Source organism: Manis javanica, chromosome 6 (genome assembly GCF_040802235.1).
Source record: "Manis javanica isolate MJ-LG chromosome 6, MJ_LKY, whole genome shotgun sequence".
Taxonomy (NCBI): Eukaryota; Metazoa; Chordata; class Mammalia; order Pholidota; family Manidae; genus Manis; species Manis javanica.
Genome location: NC_133161.1, coordinates 104,193,598 through 104,219,880, shown reverse-complemented (window position 1 = coordinate 104,219,880; position 26,283 = coordinate 104,193,598). Strand labels below are relative to the sequence as shown.

Below are 26,283 nucleotides of genomic sequence, written 5' to 3'. Positions count from 1 at the left end.
GCATTCCTAAAAAGAGCACAGAACAAAACACCCAACATATGAAGAATGGAGGAGGAATAAGAAGGGAGAGAAATAAAGAATTATCAGACCATGGTTATAATAGCTCAAAAAGTGAGTTAAGTTACACATTAAGATAGTAAAGAAGCTAACCTTGAACCTTTGGTAAACACAAAGTGAAAGCCTGCAATGGCTATAAGTACATACCTTTCAGTAATCACCCTAAATGTAAATGGACAGAATGCATGAATCAAAAGACACAGAGAGCTAGAATGGATAAAAACGCAAGACCCATCCACATGCTGCTTACAAGAGACTCACCTCAAACCCAAAGACATGCACAGAGTTAAAGTCAAGGGATGGAAAAAGATATTTCATGCAAACAACACAGAGAAAAAAGCAGGTGTTGCAGTACTTGTATCAGACAACACAGATTTCAAAATAAAGAAAGTAACAAAAGATAAAGAAGGACATTACATAATGATAAAGGGCTCAGTCCAACAAGAGGATATAACCATTATAAATATATATGCACCCAACAAAGGAGCACCAATATATGTGAAACAAATACCAACAGAATTAAAGGGGGAAATAGAATGCAATGCATTCATTTTGGGAGACTTCAACATACCACTCACTCCAAAGGACAGATCCACCAGGCAGAAAATAAGTAAGGACACAGAGGCACTGAACAACACACTAGAACAGATGGACCTAATAGACATCTATTGAACTCTACATCCAAAAGCAACAGGATACACATTCTTCTCAAGTGCACATGGAACATTCTCCAGAATAGACCACATACTAGGCCACAAAAAGAGTCTCAGTAAATTCCAAAAGATTGAAATCCTACCATGCAAATTTTCAGACCAAAAAGGTATAAAACTAGAAATAAATTGTACAAAGAAAGCAAAAAGGCTCACAAACACATGGAGGCTTAACAACATGCTCCTAAATAATCAATGGATCAAAGACCAAATTAAAATGGAGATCCAGCAATATATGGAAACAAACGACAACAACAACACAAAGCCCCACTACTGTGGGATATAGCAAAAGCAGTCTTAAAAGGAAAGTATATAGCAATCCAGTTATATTTAAAGAAGGAAGAACAATCCCAAATGAATGGTTTAATGTCACAATTATCGAAATTGGAAAAAGAAGAACAAATGAGGCCTAAGGTCAGCAGAAGGAGGGACATAATAAAGATCAGAGAAGAAATAAATAAAATTGAGAAGAATAAAACAATAGCAAAAATCAATGAAACCAAGAGCTGGTTCTTTGAGAAAATAAACAAAATAAATAAGCCTCTAGCCAGACTTATAAACAGGAAAAGAGAGTCAACACACATCAATAGAATCAGAAATGAGAAATTAAAGAGAAATTAAAGAGGACACTAACAAATGGAAACTCATCCCATGCTCGTGGCTAGGAAGAATTAATATCATCAAGATGGCCATCCTGCCCAAAGCAATATACAGATTCAATGCAACCCCTATCAAATTACCAACAGCATTCTTCAATGAACTGGAACAAATAGTTCAAAAATTCATATGGAAACACCAAAGACCCCGAATAGTTAAAGCAATCCTGAGAAGGAAGAATAAAGTTAGGGGGATCTCACTCCCCAACTTCAAGCTCTACTACAAAGCCACAGTAATTAAGACAATTTGGTACTGGCACAAAAACAGAGCCACAGACCAATGGAACAGAATAGAGACTCCAAACATTAACCCAAACATATATGGTCAACTAATATTCGATAAATGGGCCATGGACATACAATGGGGAAATGACAGTCTCTTCAACAGATGGTGCTGGCAAAACTGGACAGCTACATGTAAGAGAATGAAACAGGATCACTGTCTAACCCCATACACAAAAGTAAATTTGAAATGGATCAAAGACTTGAATGTAAGTCATGAAACCATAAAACTCTTCGAAAAAAAAATGGGCAAAACTCTCTTAGACATAAACATGAGTGACCTCTTCTTGAACATATCTCCCTGGGCAAGGGAAACAAACGCAAAAATGAACAAATGGGACTATATCAAGCTGAAAAGCTTCTGTACAGAAAAGGACACCATCAATAGAACTAAAAGGTATCCTACAGTATGGGAGAATATATTCATAAATGACAGATCTGATAAAGGGTTGATATCCAAAATATATAAAGAGCTCACACACCTCAACAAACAAAAAGCAAATAATCCAATTAAAAAATGGACGGAGGAGCTGAATAGACAGTTCTCTAAAGAAGAAATTCAGATGGCCAACAGACACATGAAAAGATGCTCCACATCGCTTGTCATCAGATAAATGCAAATTGAAACCACAATGAGATATCATCTCACACCAGTAAGGATGGCTACCATCCAAAAGACAAACAACAACAAATGTTGGCGAGGTTGTGGAGAAAGGGCAACCCTCCTACACTGCTGGTGGGAATGTAAATTAGTTCAACCATTGTGGAAATGCTCAAAATAGAAATACCATTTGACCCAGGAATTCCACTTGTAGAAATTTACCCCAATAATGCAGCACTCCAGTTTGAAAAAGACAGATGTACCCCTCTGTTTATCGCTGCACTATTTACAATAGCCAAGTTATGGAAGCAACCTAAATGTCCATCAGTGGATGAATGGATAAAGAAGATGTGGTATATATACACAATGCAATATTACTCAGCTATAAGAAAAAAACAGATCCTACCATTTGCTACAACATGAATGGAGCTAGAGAGTATTATGCTCAGTGAAATAAGCCAGGCGGAGAAAGACAAGTACCAAATGATTTCACTCATATGTGGAGTATAAGAACAAAAGAAAACTGAAGGAACAAAACAGCAGCAGAAGCACAAAACCCAAGAATGGACTAACAGTTACCAAAGGGAAAGGGACTGGGGAGGACGGGTGGGAAGGGAGGGATAAGGGCTGGAAAAAAAGAAAGAAGGCATTACGATTAACATGTATAGTGTGGGGGGGGGGCAAGGGGGACGGCTGTGCAACACAGAGAAGACAAGTAGTGATTTTATAGCATCTTACTATGTTGATGGACAGTGACTGTGAACGGGTATGTGGGGGGGACTTGGTGAAGGGGGCAGCCTAGTAAACATAATGTCCTTCATGTAATTGTAGATTAATGATACCAAAATAAAACTAATAAAAAAAGTGTGTCCTTTTCAGTTGTTTTAGTTATATATAAAGGTAATAGTGAAAGTTATTACTCACAATGATGCCATAAAAATAAAATTAATTATGTATATAGATATAATAATAGGAAAATGTGACTAAATAAGTATTGATATATTTTAATGCTATGTTAATAGGCAAACATAATGCTTAGAAACATATCTCATATGATAACACACATTAGTGTCAAATTATTATACAGGAAATTTTGCACTCAGTTGAAAAAGGTAAAGTTTAGAAATCCAGAAAGAACAAAGAAATAGAATGGAATGCATACAGAGAAGAAGGGAAAGAAATAATTCTGGAAATAAAGTAATTTTTCTCAGAAACTAAAAAAATAATTATTTTATTTTGGAGCTACATCATCATAATTCAAAGAATAAACAAATCATGACTCAAATATAAGAAGGCATTCATAATGATGTAGAGATAGCTTTATTTGGACTACAGCGAAAAGTAGTAATGCCACTTTGTGGGTGGTCCTGGAGATGGATTTCTGCTCCATGAGAACCATTTTTGTGCCAATTTGAGTCCATGAATGGTAGTGGCTCAAAAACAGATCTCATATTTTCCTGGTGGAAGTACGCCAAACTTTATACATGACAGTTGATCTTGAAAGTTGCTTCAAATCTTGACTGTCCCTTTTACTAAGGAAACTTGAGAGAGTTGTTCTACTTTAAATAAGTTAATCCTTTTGGGTCAGGATAAATCACTTTCCCATCATATGAAGGGCCCTTATAGAGACACTCAGGCAAGTCTGTGAGAATGATGGATTGTGAGGAATTAAAGTGAATGATGTGTTAGAATACTAGAAAATGAGAATGGTGATGTAATTAAAAATAGGAAATACAGGTGCCACAAATACATGGATTAGTTAGCTTAAAGTGACTCCTAGGCAAAAGTCTAAAGCGATTACCAATATTTTGTACTAGGGAGAAGTCCTGGTATGGAAACAAGTTAAGCAGTCTAAGTAAAATCCATGTACATTAGACTAATTTTCTCTTATCAGACCATCATCAGGGAGATCAGAGCCATGATGTCTGCGTCTGTGTACGTGTATATCTGCATGTGCCAATGCCTGAAAAATAACTGTTGTTAACAATTCAGTAAGATCACAATTTCTATTTTACCATGGAAACAATTCCTACTCCCAAAATGCTTACCAAGAACTGTTGGGAAAATGCTGAGAACTATTCCAAACCACAAATACCTCCGGCGATGTAGAAGGTGTAGTCTTCAAGCTTTGAAAAGGTCACTGAAATACTTGAAGAGAAGAATCCGTAAGAGATCTTATACAAGGAAGGTGATTCACTGTAAATTTTCTTAGGGGAAAACTGACTGTTCTAAATCCAGTTAGATTTTTCTGAGAAAGGGAAGAATCTCATGATGGTTTTAGAGTTACTTTTAATGCACAGTAAGAAAAAAAAACACAAAACACCACATTCCCAGTCTCTGTGTGAAAGAAAGGCAGGATTTTAAAAGAAGACCACAAACTTGAAACATGGTAATTATTGATTCAAGTCACAGTTTCGCCACCTGTTAATTCTGTAATTTGGATGAAATGATTAAGCTTAATCACTTATTTTCCTAACTTGGAATACAACATGAATATATTAGAAATCTAAAATGGTTAAAATAAAGATTAAGTAATACATAATTTATAAGACACCTGGGAGGATAAATTCACTTTGTGAATTATTCTTCTTTGCTCACCTTCAGATTTTATCAAACATTCTATTGAAAAGGAAGTGAGAATTTTCATTATTATAATTTTGTCCCATGGAAAGAACCAAGGTTTGCTTAATATGAATTTTAACAAAAATCCAAGGCTAAGAGCCTATTTTAAATATCTTTTAAAATGTATCTTATAAATGTTAAAAATAATGAAATTGACTTGGACTTCTTTGAGTAAATCTGCATACTTCCTGCAGGAAATGTTAAATAGATGTCTGGATTCTTACCATGCCAACAGGAAATAATATTCAGTGTGGATAAGTTATTTTAATGTAATAAGCTAAAAATAGACTAAATAAGCACCTATAGTTATTTCATTATCATTGGAAGGGATAACTAAATTTTACTATGCCAAAATAAAAATTTCTATTAAATTAAAAGATATATTCTACACAGATATGTGTACTAAATAACTCAGCAGGTAATTCCAATGTCATGTTTGGAATTATATTTTATTGATAAAATATCTTGATGGACCCAGAAAGCAGTGCAGATTTCAACCAGATGCTCATCTTGGTATAGCAAAGCAATGAGCAGCATCTGACCTAAAATGATTCTGGGCCAAACTATTCACAATTTCATGGTGTAGATTCTGTGGGACTAAAAGTGAACCATCTGGGAATTTGAAAATCCTCAGATGAGTTTCAGTAAAAAATAAAATTAAAAGAAAGAAAAAAGATAAAGCATTGTGGCATGAGCAATAATTCGATTGAAAATAGATATAGAATTTGCTATTTTGAGTTTATTACGCAGTGTGTTCCACAGTTAGGTATGGTAAAATCATTTGTATCAAATCCAGTGGTGATGGTTTCTTGAGAGCCTTAACCCTTTACCAGTAGAGTAAAGTAAGTTCTAGAATTATTGGACTTGTTTTAATAGCCATAGTCTATTGAAAATTAAAAGGAGGACAAAACTAAGGACCTTAGAGGAATGGAATATTAATCCATATAAATGGATTGACATAATCAGGAACAAAATCAGATAATTTCACAAACTAATATTTTCTTAAATAAGAGAGGTTTTCTCAACCATTAGACGAGAACATATGGCAAGAATGAAACAAGGCCAAGCTGCATAATCCAAAAAGAATAACTCTGTTAATGCACATTTTTAATAGGTATATTTATATTTTTCATATAACCTATATATAGTTAATATATAAGTAACTACATTTATATAGAGTGTGAAGATTTAAAGTATAAAGATTTTAAAACATTCTTGTAAATAATCAATGAATCAAAGAAGATCTAATGGAAACCTAAATAATACTTAGAAATGAACAATTAAAGCAGTGCATATTAATTCCAGCTGAATGACGTGCAAATGGCATTTATCAGAAGACGGCAAAGTCTGAAAGTAAATGAGATCAGCCACCTACATAAGCACTAAGAAATGGAATGGAGAAAATAGAAGCAAAAACATAAATAAAAAAACAGTAGGAATTAATACCACGGAAAACAAATCTGTAATGAAAAAATAAAAAACATAAGTTGGCTTTTTAAAAATTATAATCAAAAAACATACAATATAAATAAATGCATGACTAAAAGTAAAGGAATGTAAAAAGATAGTGTCTGTCAAATTTTAGCAGAAAAAGGAAACAGAAGCAGAAACAGCACAATTAAAATTAAGAATGAAAATAAGAACAGAGTCAAGTATACAACAGAGATTGTAAAGTTAGTAAGGAAATTCCAATTGCAACATTAATTGATAAATTTGGAAGCTATTGGAAATAAATAATCTAGAACAATGTAACCTATCAGAATTGATTTCTTAATATCTGACTAATCTAATCTGACATTTAAAATTTTTGGATCATTAATTTAAAAATCTTATTAAAAATACCAAACTGAAAAAATGAAATAATTTGCATTCCAATTCCTTCTATAAAGCCAGTATAACCTAAATGTCAAAAACAGATATGGATCATGTAAGAAAAGCAGATGTAATCCAATTTCAGTCATTAGCATAAAGACAAAAACCCGAAACATAATATTAGCAAACTCAAGTATATTAGCATATAAAGGTATTATTTTGTTTATTCAGTTTTATGCCCTGGACAAATGTGTGAATTGAAAATAGAATGGATTTTAGTAAAATTGATATGATTCTATTATATAAAATAAGTGAATATTAATAATTGCCCTCTGTTCATGTCTCCTTCAAAGCAGACTGCACAGCCCGGTGCCCTGCTCTAAGCTCGGTCCCCTGGGCGGTCCCTTACGGCCCCTGCAGGGCTGTCCCAGGAGTGGATTTAGGGCTGCAGCTGCCCTCTGTCAGGTGGTGCCTGCGTGTAACGTGGAGCCAGCTGTCACCGAGGCCGCAGTCTTCTTCTTTTGCCGAATGGTCATGGGGAACTCCCGGTGAGACCACTGGAGCAGGCTGGGACGGAGACACAGCCAGTACCACAGTGTTTGAACCATCTCTTTTCTTGTTTCTTTCCTATTTTTATTGAAGCGTGGTTGATATACAGTCTTATATTGGTTTCAAGTATTCAACACAGTGATTCGTAGATAACACCTGTATTATTGAATCCTAAGCCCCACTAGCGCAGTTACCACCTATCAACATAGGAAGATGTTACAGAAACATTGACAATGTTGTCCCCGCTGTTCTCCAAACCTGTGGTCTGTGGCTGAGCGCAGTCTCTGCTAAGGCCCAGCGGCCCGCCAAAAGCCCTTTCGCAAATGTAGAGCAGTCATCCATGGAGAATGGCAGGCTTAGCCCCAAAGCGCTATGGGCCTGTGCTGAGTCACACAAAGGGCTCCCGGAGGCCCCAGCAGCATCCCTCGGCTGCTGCCGTGGGAAGCGCCATCACGTCTGCGGCATCTCTTGGCCCATGCGGTAGTGCAGCTTGTGGGCAGCTGGACTGTGCACAGCTTTCCCTTCCTCCGGGACTCACTCGAAACTGCCAGCTTTTCATGTCACTTGGTAAATGGACAAGAGTAACACGTCCAAATTAAGAATATGGAGCCTCCAAGAATTTCAAGAGACCCACTAGGCATTAGGACTCTTTTTGTTGGTTGTAGGAGGGATCTGACACAACAACTTGGAAAGGATAGAGCAGCATGCCACCTGTCAGTGGGTCTTTCAAAGTCACAGAAATAGAAGACACCAGAATTTTTTCAGATTTGTTTTCCATCCTCTGGGTGGCAGACATCTTACCAATGTCTAGAGTGGTTGTTACTCACTCATGATGTCCAGTCACCATAATGCTCTCAGTGTACTGGGCCACAACATTGCTCTCAGTGTACTGGGCCAACATGATGTCCATTAGGAAGGAAAGGTTCGAGATCCCTGTGTACCTAAATTATGACATAGGGATGACGAATCAATGTACCTCTGAGGTAGGACAAGGAAGGCATATTGCTGGTCTCGCTGACTGGCAGGAAACTATTTCTAGTAGATGTGATGGAGGAGGATGGAGAAAAAGACATTTGCCACATTCATAGCTGCACACCAGCACCAAAGAGGGTTAATTCGCTCAGCGATGAAAGCACATCTGATTTAGCATTGCAACTGGGGTTACCTAATTAAAATTGTGGTGATCCACTGTCATTTTCCAAAATCTATCTGCCTTCCACGCAGGCCAAACGGGGCTGAACAGCCATGTGATGGGAATCACTGCCCCTGCAGCTTTCAAGTCCTTGGTCGGGGTGCTAATGTTCACAGTTCCCCCAGGGGTGTCATACTGGTTTCAGTTTGCCATTTTTCCAGGTAGTTTTAATGACTTCTGCACGACCTGTGCCATCATAACAGCTTTCCCTGTGTAGGTGGGGAGCCAGTATGGGGGTTCTGCCAGCTGCAGAGTATTTCTATTCCAGTTATGCATTCTGGAACTGGGGAAATTATAGGAGAGATTCTGGGGCCCACTGGACCCTCAGTGAAACAAACCTGAGCTACTCCTTTGACACCTGCCCTCCCTAAACCTCTCCTCAGATGGGAGGACCACAGCGACACTTTTGGTCTCCTGGAATGAATGCCTACTCAGAGCCAGTGGCCAGTGGTCCCCAGTAAGTCTGATGTTTTCCCCTTTTTCTCAGTTCACAGTTATCCTGGAAAAAGTTCATGCACAGTTCTTGGAGAAGGATGTGAGAAAGAGTAACATATACATTTTGTTCAGTGTTCTGGGATCCCTCCTCTAAGGAACCAAGCCTCACCTTCAAATGGGACGCTGGATCTATAACCTGGCTCAAGTCCAAGATTAACTGAGTGTCCATTCCTCTCTGTTTGTATGATTCATGTTAGACTTTCATTCACTTAACCAAGATGCTTTCTGGTTATGCAGATCAAATAAGAATGTAGTAGGCTTCCTCTCTATTTCACCTCAAGGAACAGTATGATCATACAGCCATCAAAGGTTTTCAGGAATCAGACTATTTCAACTGCTGCTTTGACCCTGTTGTCCATGGTGGTGGGCAAACTAACCTTGCCGTTGGTGGGTCACCCCAGCCCCTGCCACTCCAGAATCCAGTTTCTCCCATTGCATTTATTTTTCCCAGTTCAGTGACAGTGGTTTCCCCTGAGGTCTGTCCAGGAGAGAGTAGCCATAATGGAGCTCTTCGGATATGCTGGGACCACCCTCACAAATTTACTTCTCAAAGTAGTGGTGAGAGGTGTGCCTTTTGGACACTCCTGCGTGGTGCTTCAGTGAGAAATCCACTTCCGGGCTCCTTGAGCCTTGGAATCCCTTCCACTATAATGAAGCAAGGCAAACCTGACATTTCCAGTTCACTCACTGTGGGCCACCTTCCAGGCCATGTTTCAGGCAACCGGACAGTGTCCTTCTTAACTCCCTGAGCTACAACATTAAATTCAGAGTCTTTGCTTAGTGAACCATGTAAGTAAATTTGGCCTGATCCTCTTTATGTTCCTTCCACCATTATCCCAAACCCTTAACATCCACTCTCACAAATGTTCTCCAGATTCCTTTTGGTATGAATCAGAAAACTCAAGTAGTTCTTTGGGAATGTAACACACCTCCTCATCGTACCTCACACTGAGATGCATGCAGAGACTTCGGTCTGGTTACAGATCCAGCAGTGAAGGGTGGGTCCTGAGGAGAACCAGCATTGCCTTGCATGGTAACTGCCTTAGGAGAGACTATTACAGTGTCCTCAGGCAATGTGGGGTGGATCCCCTAGAGGAGGTGGAAAGGCCATACTACCCTGGGTGAAGAGGCCCCACTGAAATGAGGAAGTAGCTTCCAAGGGAGTGGGAACCTTCCCCCACTGGCAGAGAAGCATCATCAGGATTTAGGGACTCAGTGTCCACAGCCTAATTCTGGTCTTCACACATGTTATCATTCAATTTACAGGACCCTATTCTTTCCTGTCAGGGCCCTCTCTTAACTGTGGGCCTCCACGGCAGTTCAACTCGTGTTGTGATCCAGTCATTCAATCATCTCAGGATGCAATCTTGCATTTGATTTTCGGTAATTTCAGCCCTACAGCCATAGAAAATAAGGGGTCTTCTTTATGTACAGGGTGAGAGAGAGAAAGAGAGATAGAGAGAGAGAGAGAAAGAGAGAGAGAGAGATCTTGTGTACATATACATATGTATATGGAGTCTACAGCAAGGTATATCTTTATTTGCCTGTTGGTTCTGTTTTTCTGGAGAACCCTGACTTAATGCACTGCCACTAAAGGGAACTTGTCCAGATTATGATAAATATTAGAGATGTGAGAGATGCCAATATTCAAAAGGAGAATGACAGTCAAGATAAAAAAAAAAGAGAGAGAGAGAGTGCCAAGTAAGCAGCAGAGCCAAGGTTTGGGAAACCATAGGCTTTCAGTTTCTGTGCAAATGTATTTATTTATTTTTCACCCTCAGCTCTTGGTAATCAGAATGACCATTCACAGAATGTATTTGTCAACCCAGCTGTATCTGAGGGATATTTTTTTTCTCACAGAAGTGAATGGCTCTCTTAAATAAGCCCCTTTCAGCTCCCACCCTGGATTCTTTGAAAAGCATGTTGATTGTATCCATGCAGCTGCAGACGCGCAGACGTTCACCCGCCCCCTGAGGCCGCCCACCTTCCCGCTCTTCATCGCCCTCAGCATCTGTCCCCTGCTGTGGCACTGGCCACCTTGTGCCATCGTATTGGTTTTCTGTCTCTCCCACTGACTTTTAGACACTTAAGGACAGAGTCTGTTTCTTTATATTTGTGTTCGCTGTGCTTCTCCACTGCTGTGGAATTATTCCTGGCAGATTCTGCATGTGAAGGGAATGTGGCTGAAAAGACTGCAAGAGTGAACGTGGGTATGGGAATAGAGGTGCCATGTGTGTCCCGTCATCCTAAACTCAGTGAATAAGTGAAAGAGAATGAATGAAACTGGTGAGTAAACTAAAATGAAGTATTATTATTTACATTTAAAACATAAGCAAAGGGAGTTGGGATGATATGATTATAATCTTGAACTTGAGATTCAAATAAGTGGCTATTTATATGAATATAGACAAGTTGCTTAAACTCTTTCAATCTCAGTGTCCTCAAAATATACAAATAAGGTCATGTCCATACTTTCCTTCATAGAGCTCGAATATTTTATGTGCCAAGGGAGATTAAACACATAAATCCCTGAGATTAGAATATAGCCAATACTTAAATATTAGTGATTATTATTTTATAATTTAATTTTCTATGACCTATCTAAAATGTTTTGTCTGCTCCTTCTACGATATAAATAGTCTTCACTATTCGGATCAAGGGTTAAAAGCAATAAAGTTGATTTTCAAAAGTGGAGACTGTCACACTAAATTCATAATATCTTTACTCCTGTGATTCATTTGCTTAGGCTTGGAATAGCTGAAAAATTATCAAACTATATATATATACATATTTTTTTTTTACAGCTGGTGATGCTCTCTTCCCTATGTGCAAATGCATTCAGTATGGTGTGGGGATGTGACCTGAGAGATCTTTGGGATGAATATGAAAAATGCAGTGCACCACATACGATATGGGTAAACTAATGAATTTTGTTAAACCTTGTCAATTGTTATGGCCCCCGCATCCTACACAAACTTACAACACTAAGCAATGTTACTGCATTGTTACTAACAACACTGTGCAGTGTTACTTCTCTTCAGAAGGTCTGACCAGGGATCTCTGCATCAGCAAATCCCTGGACTTGTAATGGGGAGTGATGGCCTTGGTCGAGCATGTGACTTCATCTTCTATGCATCCTGATTTCCATCTGGTTGATTAGGACCCATCTAATTAGTGTCAGACCTCCCATATGGTGTAATACAGGAGATGTTTCACAGTGTAGAATGTCTAATGAACACTAAAATACCCCACAGAAGTCCTGATATATCTTATGAATGTGTTAATCATGCATTAAATTTTCCTCAGTATCATTAGGGATACTTAAGATGCTGTTTTTAGTTCAGAGGAAAAATTAAATATTTGACAAATCAGAAACAGTTCTTCAAAAGGAAAAGATAAAGGTTTACATTTAAGGTTGATAGCTAGCAGTAGGTTTTAGGCAATCCGTGGAAGAATCTGACTCTGGGACAGACGAGATTTTTGTGTACTCTTGGGATTCCCACCCTCATCTCTATGTTCATGCCCAGGCACTGAGAGACTCAGAAGCAACATGCTAAGTGCTTTTAGCTCCAGATTCTACCTGAAGTACATTATTCTATGCTCCTTGAGACCTGTCCAACAAAGGGACCTTCACAATGGCACTGAAATATTTAAATGTAAACCTTTACCTGCTTACCATAAAAATAGACCATAATTTAAATTGAGAAAAAGTCTTCTAAGACAATGCATTCATCACTGGTAATACCAATTCAATACTTGTATAAAATGCAGCTCAATTTAACCCAACATGATCTCTCTAAACCCTGGAAATCTATGAATGCCAAGTTCTCTATGCCTAGAACACTCTACAGCATTCTTCACACTGTGACTGATGTGCTAACCCCCATCACCAGATCTCAGTTTAGATTCTTTTATACTCCTACAGAAAACATTATTTGACTCGCAAATGTGGTAGGTACCTCCTTATGTCATCTTCTACTTAGCTCTGTGTTACACTGCTCTAATTTCCTATACACTTACTTTTAACTATGAGTAGCCTGGAAGCTCCTGGAAGATAGCTCCTGTCTTAGTCACTGCTATAGTCTCAAGGTGAGTGATGTGCCTCCAAATAGAGTTTGTAGTATTTGTTAACTTGTTGACTAAGTGTCAGATAAACATTATAGAGAATTTACATTGGACTAACCAGTGTATTCAATGCTGAGATGAAAGTATCTATTGGGTTCATTAGAAAGTGCTAATAACTGAATAGTCAGAGGTATCTCAATTTATTTGGCTTAGTGATTTGATTAAAATTAATTTACGGCTTCATAAAAATGCTTTTTTGTCCTAAAAATTTGCTGCAAATGGTATGTATAGGCACAAAAACATTTAGAGTAGAATCTCAGTGCAAAAATTCCTTATATAGTTTGTGTTTTACATATTGTAGTAGTTATAATCAGCATGTGATAAAAATGGTAATCTACATGTTAACCAATGATAATCATCTAATTAAGGTGAGAGAATTAAAAAACTGGTGGAGAATTCAGAGAGGAAAACATATTCAATCTATTGTCATAATAACATTCCAATCAGGCAGACAAATCGGAAAATGTGGCTTTCTTCAGTAGTTAATTTGAATATATCCATTTCCAGCATCGATTTCTGGAGAATGAGGAGCCTGATCAGACATAGATCAGGAGATAACCAGCACTCAGAGAAAACCAAATTCTCAATCAGTGATAAGCTGTAGCAGGTTAATAATGGAAACGAAAATATAGATGGAGTACAGGTATACAGCTTTCAGCCACACTGGGTACTTACTCCAGATAAATGTACAAAGGCAGGGTGTTTACTACAATGTATGTTTTTGTTTATTGATGAAGGGGCCCATTTTAAACTTTATGCAAGCCAAGGGGCCAACTGCTCAATTTGCTCCAGTCTCAATTCTATTTAGATCCTTAAACAATAAAAAAATAAAAGCTTTAAAATATAATAAAAAATAGGAAAAGTTTATGAGTTGGTAAAACCTAGGAACAAAGCTTACTTAATCTCCCCTCCACAATTATTTTTTGTTAACTCCTTAGAGACCAGCACAGTAAGTCCAGTTACCATCTGTCACCTTACGAAGTTCATACAATGCTATTGACTTTTCTCTGTGCTCTTTCTGTGTCCTGCACTATACATTTAAAAGGTATCATTTGTACTTCAAGGTGAATGGGGAAATAATAAAAAAGATCCTGTTTGAAAAGTAATACATTTTAAAGGTCATTGTTCAGAAAACAAAGGTTGTAACATTTTTTCCTTATGCAGACTGGTTTCCTCTGGCCAAACCAGCAGTTCTGACTGTGAGATGAGATGGCCTGGTGAAGAGAGGCCGACAGAGGGAACAATAATAGACTTTGAAAGGTACCACATATTTTTTGCTTAGTCTTCTAAGCTAAATACAAGGATGCATGTGTAAGGAAACACTGAGAAAGTGACTGCCTTGCTTTTAAGAAACACCTTTATTAGGCATAATTAGCATGAATTTATTTATTTATTTATTTTTGATGTCACTTTTTTTAAGGTATGATTGATATACACTCTTATGAAGGTTTCACATGAAAAACCAATGTGGTTACTACATTCACCCATATTATCATGTCCCTCTCCATACCCCACTGCACTCACTGCCCATCAGTGTAGTAAGATGCCACAGAGGCACTATTTGCCTTCTCTGTGTGACACTGTCTTCCCCCTGATCCCCCCACACCATGTGTGCCAATCATAATACCCCTGAATCCCCTTCTCCCTCCCTCCCCACCCGACCTCCCCCACCCCTTCCCTTTGGTAACCGCTAGTCCCTTCTTGGAGTCTGTGAGTCTGCTGCTGTTTCGTTCTTTCACTTTTAGTTAGCATGCATTAATGTTAAGTTTTCAAATAAATGCTTTTTTGAACTATTTTGTAAACATAGATATTAATTCAGAAAGTCCAAGTCAGCACGTTACCAACATGTTACCAAGTGTAGCACTTTAACAGGTGATGTTGAATTGCCCATTTCCAGTGACAGAAGCCATGAGACCATAAGGAGTTCAATAAAGAGATTTCACTGTGATAATTTTTACTTAAAGTTTTGGGGAATGAGGAAGAATTGCCATATTTCTTTAAATATGAGTAATAGCATCTCAAAATATATATTGTACATACACTGTCCTTTACATAAAGAGTATTCCACTGAGACATTACTGGAATGTTAAGGCCTAGCTCCCATCTGATAACTTAATTAGAAATTACCTTTCACTCTATAAACAATCCTCATGGATATTTGCCTTTCTGGAAAGAAATGTATTGTCAAATAGTCTCTTTGATGTTCCTGTGGGTAGTTTGACTTTTAATTTGTGATGTGGATACTTCATTATACATTCCAATAATACAACTTAATTAGACAGAATTTCCCATATGAGGTATAAAATGTTCAGATTTCCCAAAGCTTGGAGTAGAGTTTTAATAACATGTATTCTGGGAATGAGATGAAGTAAATTACTAATAGATGAGTGACTTTAAATCAGGAAACTACTATTTAAACATTTTTAAGATTCCAAATAATGGCAATTAATTTAAGGTAATGACTGAAGAAAAAAATTAAATGCTTTGAAGTTGTAGTAACAGAAATCCCTTAAGATTTAATTTTTACACTTCTTTTATAAGTATTTTTTAAAGTGTCCAATTTCCAAGGTATAAAGCCAAAGACATAATATTCGTTGAATTTTGTTCTTTTACGAGAACTTCCTCCCACAAAATATTTTATTAAAATGGACTGAAAAATGAAAACCTTTATAAAATCCACCAGTTTTCATCCCTAGGAACTGCTTTTCTCCTTGATAACTTAAAAATAAAATTTGCAATTGAATAGCATTTGAAAGCTTTGGTAGCACTCTTTTTCTGTCAAGTGTTCATGAGAATCCAGAAATGAATTTTGCAGAAACAAAAATGTACAAAATGTATATTTTGCACAAATGAAAACATGCCTCTCACATTCTTTCACTAAGACCTCCTACATATATGGATAGAATTTTTATTGAGATCTACATCTTTTATTTTCACAAGTGAATCAACTCTTCTTTCCCTTGATTGACTTTCAGAGTATATCGCTCTGACTTTAAGCCTTAATAATAGAACAAAAATCAAATGGTTTGTTATGAAAAATAGTACTGAGACTCTCCTAAAATTTATATACAGTATGTCTTACAGTTGCCTTCAATTGTGTCTGTGAGGTGCACCAGACTACCTGAGACATATATATGTCAACATTTTAGAATAACTCTAATAAATTAATTTGCAGTAGTATGATTCAGGCTTTAATGAAAATTACTACATAAAAAATTAAGAAAATAAAAATGTACCTATTTTATTTGTGTAAGGTGGCATTGAGAGCATGAAGGGCATTTCCTCCTGCATTCCACACACCATAGGCCTCCAAGCTCCCTCCTGAAATGCACATTAAGGGCCCATTTAGTTCCATAAATTAATTTAATTTGTATCTAATGAATTCTATATTGTCAGTTATCCAACATAACATAGATGGGGATTGTGGTTCTCCAACTTTGGTATGTAAGAATCACCCGGAGATCTTAAAATATGTTGATTCCTAGACTTGACCATAAAACTGTCTTCTTAGGATTGATATTGCTAAGTCACTGGAAGGGATCGGATTCAGATTGCTTTCCATCCTTGTTTCTGCTGCCCGACCCCACACAACAACATCCTCCAAAGGTCCTTCACCATCTTTGTAGTTGATTTTGGATTCTTTTTTTGCCAATTACCATCTTAAATATGTTTCTGGGATTTTACTAAAAATTTTAAATCTGTGTGTCTATTTTAGTTTCATTATTTCTAGTAAGAAATAGCCCTATAGGATTTTTGCTAGCAGTTGCATGTTTGGCTATTAAGCAGATTGTACGCAGGTAAATATTGTAAACTTATTCCTATCTATCTTATTTACATGAAGTGTTTTCTTTAAAAACTAAGTATTGAATATGTATTCCCATTGCATTTCTTTTTTTTAGCTTTAGCTGTGTGGTTCTAGGCATTCAGCTTGGATCTTCAATATTAAGCTATTGTGGCCCTAATTTTATGTCTGAGTATTTCTATTTCTCTTTCAACACCATATTTGATATTTTCTACATTTTTCTTTTTTTGTTAATTACAAAAAAACTATTCGTATCAGTCCCTGATATCATAATTTTTTAAATTTAATATAGGGAAATTTTCCCTCGGATTGCCATAGCAGCAATGTTCCAAACTAATTGGTCAAGTATTAACATGCATAGTTACATCCTTTAGCCAGGAGACAGTGTGACTCCTGCAGACATTTAGGAGGTTATAAAATATCTTTTGACTGAATGTAATATCCAAAAATGTCTAGCTACGGAAAATGCATTCCTAGTCCTCCCACCTTGCATATTGTGTTTGTATTTTACCGACTGATTGGAGTAAAATTCTGGAGCATGGATAATCAAGATTAGTTAATGTTATGTTTTAGTAAGTTTAATGTTTCAAAGTCATGTAACTTTCTTGTGACCAGTACAAGCTAATAGGAGGTGTATAAATGTGAGTCAGAAGAATTCTGAGAAGCTTACAACTGCTTCATCACATCAGTTTCAGTGTAAAAAACTATGACTAGAAATTGTAAATTTATCCTGGTTCTCATTCAGAATTTATACCAGTTATAACTATAGAGTTCAAATGAGGCAAAACCAAACCAAACAGAAAACAAACCATGTTTTAAAATCCAGGATTTTCCTCTTACAGGAAATCAATCTCATGAATGCAATATATATATGACATTTTAACAGCACAGCTGGAATGTTCTATTTATCAATTAGTGTTATCAGTCCCCTCCACAGCTAGAATGTACATGCTGTGGACAGAAGCATAAGGCTTAATTTGCTGTTACTAGTGTAATACTTGTTATGAAGAAGAAAAATTTTTTTAATGTTGATTACATCAAGGTGTATATAAAAGAGTTCAAAAATCCCCTATCACATATTAGTTCTACTCCTTTTTCCTTTCTTTGTTTCTCCCAAAGAGAAGAAAGGATAAGGAGAAGCTAGGTGTTGTTTCCCTATATCACATTTACAAAAAGAACAATTTAAATATCCAGGAACTCAATATAGGTTTACATGAACAGCAGTGCTAATAGGGTCTGTAAGTTCAACAATGACTGTTTTAAAAACTTATGAGTAAATGATCATAAATCTATTTTCAAACATGAAATGATTCTCTCTAGCCCTCTTTGCCCTTATTCATTGATGGGTGACCTGTACTTTATTCCATTTCTCCTAACTCCTTTCCTTGAGACTGTTTCAAAGTCTAGTTAGGAAAGCTCAAATTGTAGTGGAGCATTGTATTCTTACACTCCTTAGTAGACTGGCTATTTCTGTTGTTGCTTTGGTTATGTGTTATCACAGATTGGAAACAAGTAGCACAAAAGGATTCCTGGGATGTAGGCATTCATTCCAGCAAAACAACCATAACTAGTGAAAATCATTTTTACTTTCTTTTTTATTGAAATAGAGTTGATAGAAAATATTATATTGGTTTCAGGTATGCAACATAATGATTTGACAATTATATGCTTTACTAAATGCTCATCATGATAAGTTTAAAATCTCAAATATTTAAAGTCTATAGACTGCAATGGAGAAAAAAAATAATCTAGAAAATCTACCAAATTTTGGTAATAATAGTGGGAGCCGATGGCATTTGAACCATGGCCTGCTCTGTCCTCCTATCCTCCAGCTCAGAATGTTGAATGCTCAGCTGCTGGTGTGTGCAGCCAAAAATACAGGGTTCTCTCTCCCTCTGGTTTCCATTCTAGAGCTATGAGTTCTCTCCAGGAGGGGCAGAATGCCAGTATTTATCATTCTTCCATCCCTGTTTTGTGTTTCATAAGCTCTGTTCCAGATAGAAGTGGCTGAGAGGTGTGAGACTTCTTTCTCCCATCTCAGCCCTCTTTATAGAATAGATGCATTAGCTCTGTCTCAGGCACAGGATGCTAGACTACTGGGACCCTATCACTGTCATCCAAGCTCACTTGTAGAATGAGTTTCTATGTGGAGCCATACACAAGTTAAAAGGGTATGGTCCACAACCAGAACCTGTAACCCTCCTCAGGTTCAGTAATTCAGTAAAACCACTCAAGAACTCAGGAAATCACTATACTTACTACTATGGTATTATTATGAAGAACATAACTCAGAAACAACCAAATAAAGAGATACACATGGTAGGAATTAGAGGATATGAAATGCAAAACTTCTATGCCCACTCCTCATGCAATACCTATGTCCCACACTCCTCCCTTATGTGTTTACCATCAAGGAAGCTCTATTCAGTCTGAGAGAAGGCTTCCGGCCTGGCACACATCTATACCCTACAGATGTGCTCTCATGGCACATAGACACTCCCTCTGCCTCCCTCCAGCTCTCTGGTGTCTCCAAGAAAAGATTTTATACCCTTGTCAAGCACCTCAATTTTTATGGCTGCCACCAAAAAACACCTCTATATTGCCTGGCTCTGGTGGGTCAGTAGGGGTGCACCTTCAGCACACAGAGAGGCGTCAGACTCAGGACTCCAGTCTATATGTGAAAAAGGCCTGTTAGCTAATCATCATAACTATAGACTGAGGGGAAGGCTTCTAATTTAACACACATCTAAGGACTGACTGCAAACCTTTACAGAGACTTCAGAAGGCAGTGGCATCTTTGCTCTCTTCCTCTGCCACTCTCCAGAGCACCAGTGTCCCTCAGGGAGGAGCTCTTAGATATGCCTGATGTCCCATATTTTAGATCTAGATTTTAGGTCTAGAGATTTTGTTGCTGCAGCCCAGAGGACACCCTGAGTGCCCGGCTCTGGTGGCCAAGGCAGGTGTATCTCTGGGCCCATGGATCTGAAACAGAGAGGCAGTTCTTGGCAGGCTAGTATCCGGGTACTGCACAGAGAGCTGTCTGAAACAGTTTTCCCTATTTCTTGTCCTGGAGCTTCAGCTTGAGGGGCAGGCTTCAGGTTTAGCACAATCTAGAGGTGCAGAGGTGCTCTTAGGGAACAGAAGCTGGGTCTCCCTCTGCCTCACTACAGCCTACCATTATCTCCCAGAAAGGAGCTTATGCTCTCATGTGGGGTCCTGAGTTTTGTAACTGTTGCCCAGAGGACACCTCAAGATTGCCTGGTCTGATGGTCAGCAGGGCTAATGCTGCTGTGCCATAAGATGGAATATATTTGCATACTATAAAAGCTGCCTTCCTGACAACCTGGTTTCCAATCAACCTGAATCTAGCTGCTAATTGATCCTCCCTTTTGGGACACTGACTGGTCATGGCACATTCTCAAAAGCTGAGATCTAATAAAAATGAAATAACCTGATTGGACAGACACAAAGGTTCAGGAGACAACCAAGAGCAAGGGAAAGCTTGAATGATAAATTTCATCTCCTATACAAGACCATTCCTTCAGGTCTCGGGGAAGGGGTTGTTTTATCTAACGCATAGAAACCAGCACAGAGAGTCAAGCAAAATGAAGAACCAGATAAAACTTCAGGGAAAAAAATTTACTGAAAAGGAGATAAGTATAAGGATAAAGGGGTCAATCCAACAAGAGGATATAACATTTGTAAACGTTTATGCTCCCAACATAGGAGAACCTAAATATATAAAGCAAATATCAACAGGCCTAAAGGGAACAATAGAGAGCAGTACAATAATAGTAGGAGATTTTTAGTACCCACCTTACATCATGATTAGATCATCCAGACAAAAACATCATGAAGAATCATCAGCCTTAAATGACATGTCAGAGCACATATACTTATCAGACATTTACAGAACATTCCCACCAAAAGCACTTGAAAACAATGTACATTCTTCTCAAGTGCACATTAAAAAGGATTTAAATCATATCAAACATCTTTTCTAACCACAATGGTATGACACTAGAAATCAAATACAAGAAGAAAAGGAAAATTCACAAATATGGGGGTGATTAAACAACGTGCTACCTAAACAACCAATGGGTGACAAAAGAAATTAAAATTAAAATTAAAGAAACCTTGTAACAAATGAAAATGTAAATATAACATATCAAAATCCCACTTCTGAGATGCAGCAAAAGAAGTTTAAAGAGGGAAGTTCATAGTAATAAATGCTGATCTCAGGAAAAAAGACAAACCTCAAATTAACAACCTAACTTTACACCTTAAGAAACTAGAAAAAGAAGAAAAAAAGACAAATCCCCCATATATGGTCAACTAATTTATGAAAATAAAAAACAAACAAACTATACAAAGGGGAAAGAACAGTCTCTTCAAGAAATGGTGCTTGGGAAGCTGGACAGACATACGCAATAGAGTGGAAGAAGACAACCATCCTACCCCATACACAAAAATTAACTCAAATAGATTAAGGTCTTGTATATAAGAACTGAAACCATAAAACTCTTAGAAGAAAACATAGGCAGTGATCTCCCTGACATTAGTCTTTGCGATGATCTTTTGAATTAACGTCAAATGCAAAGGCAGCGAAAGGACAAATGAACAAGTGGGACCACATCAAACTAAGAAGCTGCACAGCCAAGGGCACCACCAGTAGAGTGAAAGGCAACCTATTAAATAAGAGAAGATATTTTCAAATCATATATCAGATAAAGGATTAATGTTTAAAATATATAAAGAACTCATACAACTCAAAAGTAAGCAAACAATCCATATAAATATGGGCAGTGGATCTGAAGAGTCACTTTTTTTTTACAAATAAGACATACAGATGGCCAGCCAGCACATGAAAAGATGCTCGACATAACTAATCACTAGGGAGATGCTGATTAAAACCACAATGAGGCATTACCTCACACCTGTTAGAATGGCTAGTATCAAAAAACAAAAAATACCAAGTGTTGGAAAGGATGTGGAGAAAAGAGAACACTTGTGAACTGTTAGTAGGAATGTCAAATGGCATATCTACTGTGAAGAAGAGTACGGATATTCCTCAAAAAATTAAAAACAGGATTACCATATGACCTAGTGATTGTGCTCTGAGTATTTATCCAAAGAAAACAAAATCAAAATCACTATCTCAAAAAGATATCTGTACTTCCATGTTCATGGAAGAAGTATTTACAATAGTCAAGATATGGAAACAACCTAAATGTCCATTTGTGGCTGAATGGATAAAGAACATAATATATATATATATAATGGAATGCTATTCAGCCATAATAAAGAAGGAAATTCTGCCGTTTTTGACAACATGTGAGGACCTCAAGAACATTATGCTAAGTGAAATAAGTCAGAGAAAGATAAATACTATATGATCTCACCTATATGTGGAATCTAAGAAACAAAAACAATGAACTTATAGACACAGCTATTAGATTGGTGATTACCAGAGGCAGGGGGCTGGGCAGGGGAGGGGGGTAAAATTGGCTAAAGGGGTCAAAAGGTACAAACTTCCAGTTATAAAATAAATACATCATTGAAATGTTAAAGAAAAAAAGGATGGCCAGTGAGCTTCATTGTGTGAATTAACAGCCATAACCTTGAACTGAATATCCAGTTCCCCTCTTTTCCACAGAGGTTATGAGATAAGGTGTCAGACTGATACTATGTGGCACAAAGCCCAACTCTTAAATATGATTGGCCTTTTTGGTATTACTAGTCCCCATCCTGAAGCTATTTGGGGGCCCAATATTAGTCTCCTAATTACCATCATCTCACTTGTGAGCCAAGGGGCTCATGAATATGCAAGACATGTAACTCAGAAAATTCCAAAGGTTTTAGTATCTGAGTGTCAGGGACTCAGGACAAGACCAGACAAATTCTTGATTATACAGCAAGAACAAAGAAGTTTAAAAGCTTACATTAAAAAGAAGAAAAACTCAAATGAACAGCCTAACCTACCACCTTTAAACACTGGAAAAACATGAAGCGAGGAGAAAAGAATAATGAAGATTAGAACAGAAGGCAATGAAATGAAGAACAGAAAATCAGTAGAGATAATCAATGTTACCAAAATCTGGTTCTTTGAGAAGTTCAACAAAATTGACAAGCCATTAGCTAAGTTGCTTAAGAAATAAAAAGAGATTCAATTTGCTGAAGTCAGGAATGATGGAACAGGTGTAGAGATGGCTATCAGTATTACAGAGTACTATGGAATAAAGAGGTTTAAAATGTTCACCATCTAAGAATTTATTCACTATGTAAGAATTCGTTCACCATGTAAGAACTTGTTCATTATGCTTCAGAAGATTGGAGACTGACGAGAATTAGGCTTCAGATGGATTAATGATTGTGCATTGAGCATTGACCCCCCTATACAGAATTTTATTGTTGTTAACAACCATTTGATCAATAAATATGAGAGATGCCCTCTCAAAAAAAAAATGTTCACAAATTACATATGAATAACATTGTGCCAAAATTAGATAATGTAGATGAAATTAAAATAATTCCTAGAAAGGAAGATACAAGGTATGAAATCTGACTAGACCTGTGCCTGTGAAATCTGAATAGACCTGTGCCAAGTGAAGATTGAATTAATAATGTAAAGACTTCTCATAAAAAAAAGCTGTCTCAAATGGCTTCACTGGTGAATTCTGAAAAATATTTAAAGGATATATCAAGTCTCCACAAACTCTTCCAAAAGATAGAACAGAAAGTAGCACGTCTTAACTCATTCTATTAGATCAGTATTATGCTGTATTGAAACCAGACAAAATATACAGAAAAGAGAAACTAGAGATTAATCTCTCTTGTAAATATAGACACTAAAATCTTTAGGAAAATACTAACAAAATGAAAGCAGAAATATATCAAAAGATTATACACAATGATCAAATGGGAATTATTCCAGAGATACATGGGTGTCATAGCATTGAAAATCAATTAATATAGTACCCCTATGATTATACTCAAGAAGGAAGAAAATATGATCATCACAGAAACAGAAATATCACTTGACAAAATTCAAAATGTCCACAATTAACAAATTTTTAGAGGCAGAATTTTCATTATGAGATGCCTAGAGCTGAGGGCCGGGATGTGGCAATTAAAATACAGTAATGCTTAATGCAAGTGTGGTTTCTTTTGAGGGAGGGGTTTTAAATATTTTTAATGATTATGGTGATGGTTTCACAGCTCCGTGTTTATACACTGAGCTGTTTCTATACTAAAAAGCATTGAATTGTACAGTTCCATGACCCAATTTGATGGCATACTAATTTCTCTTCCAGAAAGCTGTTAGAAGACAAAAATGAAAACACCAAGTCAACCGAAAATGGTGTGACACTCCAAGGTATTTGAGTAGAGTAAAAGGGAGAGGAAAAATAGACAAGCAAATATTGTAATGGAACCTTCCTAACAATATGGGCAGAATTTTATAATCTATTTCAATTATCATGCTAAAATTGGCTCAGCACAGAAGTAAGAAGTTAACTGAAATTAATAAATCTCTTAGTTTCTCAGATGAATAGATCCCCAAAAGACATGCTTTTTATGTCCCAATCTTAAAGGTCATTTGGCTCCATAGGACTTAGGATCTGTTTTTTCATTAGTTTTCAGGAGAAAAAAAGTGATTTTTAAAACATTCATCCATATTATTAAACCCCCACACACACCCCAAAGCAGTCACTGTCCATCAGTGTACTTAGATGCCACAGTCACTATTTGCCTTTGCTTTGCTACACTGTGTTCCCATTGATCCCCCGCACACCATGTGTAACAGTAATAATACCCCTCAATCCTCTTCTGCACCCACCCTACCCTTTGGTAACCACCAGTACCTTCTTAGAGTCTGTGAGTCTGCTGCTGTTTTGTTCCTTCAGTTTTGCTTTATTGTCACACTCCACAAATGAGGGAAATCACTTGGTACTTGACTCTCTCTTCCTGGCTTATTTCACTGAGCATAATATCGTCCAGCTCCATCCATGTTGTTACAAATGGTAGGATTTGTTTCCTTCTCATGGCTGAATAGTATTCCACTGTATATATGCACCACCTCTTCTTTATCCATTCATCTACTGATGGACACTTAGGTTGCTTCCATTTCTTGGCTATTGTAAATAGTGGTGCAATAAACATAGGGGTGCATATGTCTTTTTGAGTCTGAGATCTTGAATTCTTTGGGTAAATTCCTAGGAGTGGAATTCCCAGGTCAAATCACATATCTATTTTTAGTTTTCTGAGGAACCTCCATATTGTTTTCCACAAAGTTGAACTAGCTTACATTTCCACCGGCAGTGTAGGAAGGTTCCCGTTTCTTCGCATCCTCGCCAGCATTTGTGGTTCTTAGTCTTTTCAATGCTGGCCATCCTAAGTGGTGTGAGGTGATATCTCATTGTGGTTTTAATTTGCATTTCCCTGATAATTAGTGATGTGGAACATCTTTCCATGTGCCTGTTGGCCATCTGAATTTCTTCTTTGGAGAATTGTCTGTTCATATCCTCCACCCACTTTTTAAGTGGGTTATTTGCTTTTTGGTTGTTAAGGCATGTGAGTTTTTTTTATATTTTGGATGTGAACCCCTTGTCAGATATGTCATTTACAAATGTATTCTCCTATACTGTAGGATGCTGTTTGTTCTCTTGATGGTGGCCTTTGCTGTAAAGAAGCTCTTCAGCTTCATGTAGTCCCATGTGTTCATTTTTGCTTTTGTTTCCCTTGCCCACGGAGATGCATTCAGGAAAAAGTTGCTCATGTTTATATTCAGGAGAGTTTTGCCTTTGTTGTCTTCTAAGAGTTTTATGGTTTCATGACTTACATTCAGGTCCATTTCGAGTTTACTTTTGTGTATGGGGTTAGACAACAATCCAGTTTCATTCTGTTGCATGTAGCTGTCCAGTTTTGCCAACACCAGTTGTTGAAGAGGCTGTCATTTCCCCATTGTATGTCCATGTCTCCTTTATTGTATATTAATTGACCATATATGGTTGGGTTTATATCTGGGCTCTCTAGTCTGTTCCATTGGTCTATGGGTCTGTTCTTGTGCCAGTAACCAAATTGTCTTTGTAGTAGAGCTTGAAGTGAGGGAGCATAATCCCCCCAGCTTTATTCTTCCTTCTCAGGATTGCTTTGGCTATGCGGGGTCTTTTGTGGTTCCATATGAATTTTAGAACAATTTCTATTGAAGAATCCTGTTTGTTTTTTGATAGGGATTGCATTGAATCTGCAGATTGCTTTAGGCAGGATGGTCATTTTGACAATATTAATTCTTCCAATCCATGAGCATGGGATGTGTTTCCATTGGTGTCTTCTTTAATTTCTCTCACAAGTGTCTTGTAGTTTTCAGGGTATAGGTCTTT

General features: G+C 37.2%; 1 long non-coding RNA gene across 1 annotated transcript; it reads left to right on the top strand.

The window, feature by feature from the left end:
• Nucleotides 1-11,013: 11,013 nt before the first annotated feature.
• Nucleotides 11,014-24,278, top strand: LOC118967393 (uncharacterized). The gene is made up of 4 exons (XR_005054381.2): nt 11,014-11,262; nt 11,781-11,891; nt 14,266-14,361; nt 24,217-24,278. It is a non-coding gene; the product is annotated as an uncharacterized lncRNA (long non-coding RNA).
• The last annotated feature ends 2,005 nt before the right edge of the window (nt 24,279-26,283 follow it).